Source organism: Salvia hispanica, chromosome 2 (assembly GCF_029641045.1).
Source record: "Salvia hispanica isolate PSC_SH4W2 chromosome 2, Shi_PSC_v1, whole genome shotgun sequence".
Taxonomy (NCBI): Eukaryota; Viridiplantae; Streptophyta; class Magnoliopsida; order Lamiales; family Lamiaceae; genus Salvia; species Salvia hispanica.
In genome coordinates this window covers 53,226,053-53,233,427 of record NC_142693.1, presented here as the reverse complement: position 1 = coordinate 53,233,427, position 7,375 = coordinate 53,226,053, and the positions used below count along the sequence as shown (strand labels likewise).

The 7,375-nt window shown below is 41.1% G+C and overlaps 1 long non-coding RNA gene across 1 annotated transcript; it reads left to right on the top strand.

The window, feature by feature from the left end:
- The first annotated feature begins 4,056 nt into the window (after positions 1-4,056).
- Positions 4,057-6,988, top strand: LOC125207248 (uncharacterized). Its single transcript, XR_007173935.2, has 2 exons — positions 4,057-4,172; positions 6,793-6,988. It is a non-coding gene; the product is annotated as an uncharacterized LOC125207248 (long non-coding RNA).
- Positions 6,989-7,375: the final 387 nt, after the last annotated feature.

Here is a 7,375-nt window from a genome sequence, read left to right as displayed (position 1 = left end):
GATCTATACCCTGAAATAACCCATCAGCCACTGGAACTGTGTGTGTGCAAGGCATAAGGCAAGGAGGCAACTGCCCAGGAGGACATACAAAAGAAACCAGCTGAAAAAAAGGAAAGCAAAGAAAGAAGGAGAAAATCGATCTGGAAAAAAATACAGATCCAAAAATATAAGAAGGTATAAGGGTGGCAAAGCCACAGAAAAGAAAATCGAAGAAAATGGTCGCAGATACTTGACCGCAAAAAGAGAAAGGAGGAAGAAGGAATAAGGGTGGCAATGCCACAAGGAAGCTACTGACCAGTTGGAAGCCAATGTCAGAAATTGTCCAGACGAAGAAGAAGCCCTAGCCAGAAGCCCAATTGCACATAGTTCTCCCACATCGAAATAAGTAGTTAGTTTTTTAACCTTAGAGCCTTAGGAACAACCACCCCAAACATTACAAACCAATAGCCCCGTTACAAGCCTTAAAGACCTTCAGGAGCTGCACATGAGATCTGAGTCCGAAGCATTGAGAGAAAACAGTCCTAACATCCCCTGTGAGGAATGAGTGACTAAGTGAACCCAGTGTTTGGCCTAGGATTGGGTAATCCTGACAAGCGGATATACTGACTGGGGAGGAAAAGGGGGGCAGCGGAAGTTCAAGGCTGCCTAAGGCCGGATTGCACCTGATCTCAAGGGGAGGGATGGTTGAAAATATAGCATGTTCTATGTGTTCAAGTTGTTTATATGTGTTATGTGTTTGTGTCGTTGTTTGTTTTTTCTTTGCGTCAGAGTCTTGAGTCTAGTTAGGTAGAGTCGGTCAGGGGGAGTAACCAGGCTCGAATTCGACTTATTTCTTTTTGTTTGTCTTCACGCTTGAGGACAAGCATGTGGTAAGTGTGAGCAGTTTGATAAGTCGTATTCTAAGCCTTGGTTACTGATCAACATGTCATGAAATGCATGTATTATCTGCAAAACGGTTGCTTAAGTGTGCAGGGTTAAAGGATCCAAGTCAGTAGGAGACGATTCAGGTGACGCAAGTGAAAAGAGCGCTAGAAAGGGTGCAATACTGACCAGGATGCACGCCAGAGAAAAGGCTCGAGATGGAGAAGAATGATAGCTGGGATGATCACTTACAAGGGGCAGAAAAGTCAAATCGTGAAGGAAGTCTACCCTAAAAACAAGGGCAAACCTCCCTATAAAAAGAGCCACTTGGAGAGAGAGAAGAGAGGTTCGGAGTTCACAAGCTCTCGGTTCTCATACACACTTAGTAGAATTCTCTCTAGAAGATCAATCCTTCAGCATTATCCAATCTCTCGTTCCTCGCCACAGCTATGGTCACTTGACGTCCAAGAGTCCGCCGGAGAAATCATCGTGTTACCGTTCCAGCCAGTTTATCGCAGTAGTATAGCAGTATCACCGCCCGGAGTGGCAAAACAATCGTTATTTGCTTTTTAGTTTAATCTTTACCTGCTTTCTTCGTTGGATCTGTTGCAAACATTTATCTTTGTTGTCTTTTGAAGTACTTAGTGAAGATCCAAACGTTGAAGTTATGAAATTTCTATTCCGAATGTCTCTTTGGTTTGAGTTCGCTTCATTCTGCCTAGAAAAGTTAGATTTAGTTATCGCTTTTAATTTTTAAGTGCGTGCGTGTATTTTCTTTTGAGTAAGTTAGATCTGTGGTTGTTGATCGAATTTTATGGTTATGTTTCAGTCTGAGTTTTCGTCCATGAATCTTCTGTTCTGCGATGTGATCACCACCTTGCATGTTAGTCAGTAGGGGCAGTTTACAATTTCAGCTGTTCATCTTAAGTTAAACATTTTAATCGATGAATCTTGAGTTTGAAGTTATGAATCTGAGTTTAGTCATGGAGTTTGTGTTCATATGATTTCTGTTAATACTTGGTGAAGAAGAAAACGTCAAAATCAACTTTTTCCTTGGACCACTTTTACTTTTTAGGTTACTTTTGCTTTTGTCCCCTACTTTTTCAGTTGTACCTTCCAGACCTGTCAGAAAGCCAACCAGCCACCAGATATGCATGTTGTCTAAATTTCCTCTTTTAGTAACTGTCTACTTTTCGTATACCTTTGAGATACCTTGTCCCCTAATTTCACGAACACAACCACATCCCTATTACTTTCACGCCTACTAGTCAGTAGAGTACCATCTTTATTTCTCGCCTAGGTAAAATCTCAACCCAAGCGTGGTAGCTAACCAAAAACACCCAGGAATGTCGCCGCAGTTATCCGAACGTGTCCATCCTTGTGGGATTCGACCCTTACCTCCATTATACTATCCAGTAGAAGTGGGTTGAGGAAATATATTTGATACCAGGTTCCGGTTGTCGTGCCAACGACTCAGCTAGGTCGAGAATCTCATCCCGATCAGTTGGATACACCCTTATAACCACACACTCAACCGAAAACTTGCACTTCAGTCGGCGGTGAAAATAGGCGATTACCAGTGGGTATTCCGAAAAGTTGAATCATTTTTAAAAACCCTACCTTGTTTTCGACTATGAAACGGCAGTAGAAGCTTGATTTAACGGCAAAAATCGACGGTAGTGTTGATTTCTGGTGGCTTGGAGTAGCGGCGAGGGTTTGGAAATGGGGGGAATTAGGGGAGACAAAATTCAATCGTGGGTTTGAGGAGTGAGGCGGTTGGAGTGAGAGAGAGAATGAGTAGATGGAAAATGCCACTTAATTCTCGCTTTTTCCGTTTTTATTCATTGTTGTTTTACAATTATACCCATATAATGCACAGAATGAACCTAATAATGCAACACGGGATCAGTTTTCCCCTTTTATTCTAGTCCATCCATTTTATCAATCTAATGGATGATATTAAGAAGGAAATAGATACTAAGAGGGCAATAGGACCTTAATGCTCCCCTATATATATATATATATATATATATGTATATATATAACTCATATTCCACTAACTTTTTTCCACCCACTTTTCTTAATATTTCTTAAAACCCGTGTCGTTAAGAAATGAGACTTCTATTGGCGAACGAATGGAGTATGCATTAATTCCCGTGGTGTTCCAATTGTCTTTATTTTTTTGGGACGGATGAAGTATTAGAAAATACATTAAAATACTCTATTTAATTTTTAAACACTAATAATAAATTGATGGAATTCCCCTTGAAGGTATTGAGGATATTTTGAACTGAAAAAAACTTGAAATAGTAAAAAGGTACTTCGATTGATATTAACACGTAGTTGACGGACCTCAAATAATATTTTCAAAGTTAACGATGTAACACACCGAGTTTTCGTGCACTAATTTTGGAGTATAAAAAAATTGACAAAGAGACGTTTGGAATTAAAGTGCGAGAAAATAAGTTTGTAAACTAAAATTATTGGAAGAAGAAAAAGAGAATAAATTAGCACAATACTTTATGAAGAGGATTTACATATGTTGAAGAGATTAATGGTAAAGGGCTACACAATGGAAAAGGACTACACAATCTTATTGAGAGGTGTGAGATTTTGCTACATAATAGTTACATGTGGAAAATACAAAAGTGGAAGCTACAACTTAGCATTTCAAAGATGCCAAACTACAATATTTGGATACTAGCCAAATAGAGCAACTAAATCTAAGTGTTTCCCTCATTCCCATCCTTCTCGATTTTCGGCCTCCACAAGCCCCAAGGATGACAACGCATATACCTACAAATTAGCACCGAAAAGGATATTAGAAATATGCTTCACAAAGACTCAAGATTTGAGACTTCTTCAATTAGTAAGTATGACAATCTATACAATGCATCATCAATCTTCCAAGAAAGGAAAAAGACAAGAATGAGCAAGGAGTGAGCTCATCCCTAAGGCCTTTTAGAGGCAACATCAGATTCTCTTTCCTCATCAACCGAGGCTGAAATAGCAGCCTAGAAAGGCAGCCCCAGCTTACACCAAAATAGCATACCAAGCATAAACATCATGTTTGAAAGGGAGCAAGCTGGCAGCCAAAAATGAGAGTCTTTGTCCCCAAGTTTCAGCACAAACAGCCAAAATAGAGAACTATATAAGCAGCCCCATCTCCCTTCCCCTCCCCACTTCTTTAGACACCAAAAATTCACTCAAAATCAAGGAGTGCAGCAAGGAAATGGGAGGAGCAAGAAGGCGAGGAGAGGCAGCGGCGAAGCGGAGGGACAGCCGTATAAACCAAGGATAAACCGAGCGAGGTAAATACCTCAACACCCCAACACCTTATCTTGCATCATGTGTAGAACAACCACAAGTAGTAGCCAAGGACTTAGAATTTTCGATAGGAATCTCATCTAGTAGCAACAACAAGAACGCCTCAGTGATCAAGAATCAAGCTTTTTACATGGCAATATAGATTACCGGAACTAAGTAGTGCGATTCCCAAACTTTGATCACCCAAGTAATGAAAGCAATAATCGATCGAGAACTCCGAAAAGTTATGTAATAATTAAAGGGAAAAGGGGAAAGGGACTTAGCTTTTAGGCCTTCGGCGACGGGGGACTCGACGCATAGAGCTGATGCCGGGCGCTGGCAGCACCGACGGAGGCCGACTGCGGAGGAAGCGCTACCGGAGCAGCAGCTCGAGACAGAGACAGCGTTGACACCGTCAAAGGGAGGTCGAGAGTGGGCCAGAGTCGCTGCTCTTCGGAGAACTCAACAGAAAGAACAAGGCGGTGTGACAGCCACGTGCACCCCTACACGGCGGCTCCGCCTCGAGGACCGGTTGACCGATCGACGCAGCGGGACGGAGGCAGACGGTGGCGCCGTGAAACCGCCAGTGTCGCTACCTCCCGGAGAGCTCGACGGAGGACGCGAGACGGAGGGAGCTGACGCAAGTTGCCGGCGCGAGACGGAGGAATCATGTGTGAGCCTCCGGTGAGCGCCGTGGCTGCCTGGCGAAGGAGGCGTGGTGGAGCTCCGGCGGGTCTGCTCGTCGATCGGCTGGAGACGAGGACGGAGGAGGCATGCCTCCCGGTTCTCCGATCTAGGGGTTACAAATCTGGAAATTTTGAGAATAAGAAACGGTGGAGGTAGGCCGAGGAAGAAAGCTCGAAAATGAGAAACCGATTTTGGAGGACTCGCCGGAGAGAGTGAGGAACGGCGGCGGCGAATTGGGGAAGAAGCCGCTGCATGCATTTCCTTAATTTCTAATTTAGGAATTTCAAATTGGAGTTTAAGAGCTAAATTGAAGGAAAAGAGAAATGGAGAAGGAGGCCGGCGACATGGAGTGGCGCCGTTTTCGCCGGAGGAGGCGTGAGATTGAGGGAGAAATGCGTCGCTGCCCTCTTTTTCTTCAAGTTAGGGATTTCACAAATTTTGGGGAAATTATTAAGAAAGTCACGATGCAGAAGGTGGATGAAGGAGTATAAATTGGGTCATTGTTTTTGGGACTACTTAATTGTTAGATTGGGCCTCAGTAAAGTAAAGTAAAAATTAAATGAACCCAAGTGGATTAATAAAGAAGTGAAGGACCTTAAATTGGGCCAAGTAATTTAATGAGAATTGGGCCTGTAAGCTAAATTAAGGATTTGAGCCAAGAATTAATTTAGTTGCTGGGCCTTAGTGAATTAATGGATTGGACTCAAAGAAATCTGGTGAAAGATGGACCAATTAACTCTAGTCAAGAAATGGGCTACGGAGCTGGGCTGAGAATTGACATTTGTTGGGCTCGGAAATTTATTAAGTTGGGATGGAATTAAATTCGGAATTTGAGCTTAGAGCTTAATTAATTAATTTCCGAATAATTTACTAAGTTTCTGAAGATGGAAAATATTGAAGCTGGAAAAGCGAGGGCCGACCGGCGTCACCCACGACGCCTTGGGCGGCCACTAAGGAAATAGAAGGAAAGAGAGACGACGTTCTCGAGCCACGAAAATAATTAAGTTTAATAAAGAAGTGCTATTAATTAAATTTCCCGATTTAATTAATATGCGAGTTTCTAAAAATTTCCTAGAAGTGAACGAAGGATAAGAGAATTAATTAGGGGCATGCATTCCTATAAGTATGAGAACTTCTTGAGTCTTATTAGTACGTTGTTTGCTTTCAAAAGGCTATATCTGCGAGTAAAGACGGAGTGAGAAAAAATCAATTTAAGGAGTTTTAAGCGGACGAGGTGGGCTTTCTATTTAAGATACGCTTGTTGCCTTTATGTTTAAAATATGGTTTTTATGAAGAGTGCCAAGGTGATATGAAAAGTACAGTTTACATTTACAGTTTCATGAACAATATTTTATGATGAGTGCTATTTACATCAAGTGAAAGTGATGTTATTTAGTTATGTGACATTATGTGTTGCTTTACGGGTGCTTGTGGACTGTCAGCCTTCATTGATATTTTGTTCGGCTTTGACCGATAGAAATGAGTTTAGTCGAAAATGTTTATGAGAAAAGGAAGTTTTTGAAAGTTATGTCAAGCCATGTTTTGTTTTGAACTTTGTCTATCTGATTGTCTAGCAAGGGCGATGTCCCTACTAGACCAGGAGTTTGTGAATTAGTTTCACCAGGAGTTGTGAATTCGTTTCACCAGGAGTTTGTGAATTCGTTTCAGCAGGAGTTTGTGAATTTATTTCACCAGGAGTTGTGACTTCGTTTCACCAGGAGTTAGTTCAGATATGGCATAAGTTCCAGGAAAATAGAACAGCAGCTCGCTTTTGATAATGACAAGGAAAATGATTTAGTGTTCTCGGATCTTTTACTTAAAATCCCGAGTTTACTTAGGAGTGACTTGACAAAATCAATTCTTAGAAAAATATAGTTCGGCACGTGTCCACTGAGTACACCAAGTACTCAGCCCTGCATATGTTTTTAAAATGTGCAGGTTGAGCAGTGATGACGGCGGGCGAGGTTGAGCATAGACGATGAAGATCCTTCGATAGAATAGTACTTGGATGCATCGTGTCTCCGCACACGATGTCATCTGCTCTTGACTCTTCCGCTGCAATGTAAAAGTCGAGATTTCATTCTCTTGTACCATGCACTCTGATTTTTATATATTCCAAGTTATTTCAGTTCAAGATCAGTTGTGCCACAGTTTTCCCCTTTCTTCCCCGCTTCTTTCATCCTCCCCTAGTCGCGATCAACCGGGCTTTCTATCCTTAAAATATGCGGTCGTGACAAACGAACTTAAAATGCTAATTTGACAAAGTTTGCAATCAAAAGAATATTCTCTCTAATAAGAATTGTCTCCAAAATGTTATCACGCTGGAATGTCAAATTTATGTGTATTGGTATATAATAACATGTCATAATATTAAACTAGATTAAAATAATGTCGTAATACTGAAAAATATAGTAGTAAAAATTTAATTACATATAAAAACTTCATCCAATTAATATTAAAACAATATCATTTGATGTGTTGACCTACCATTTTAATGTTAATTTTGATATGTCATATTCAC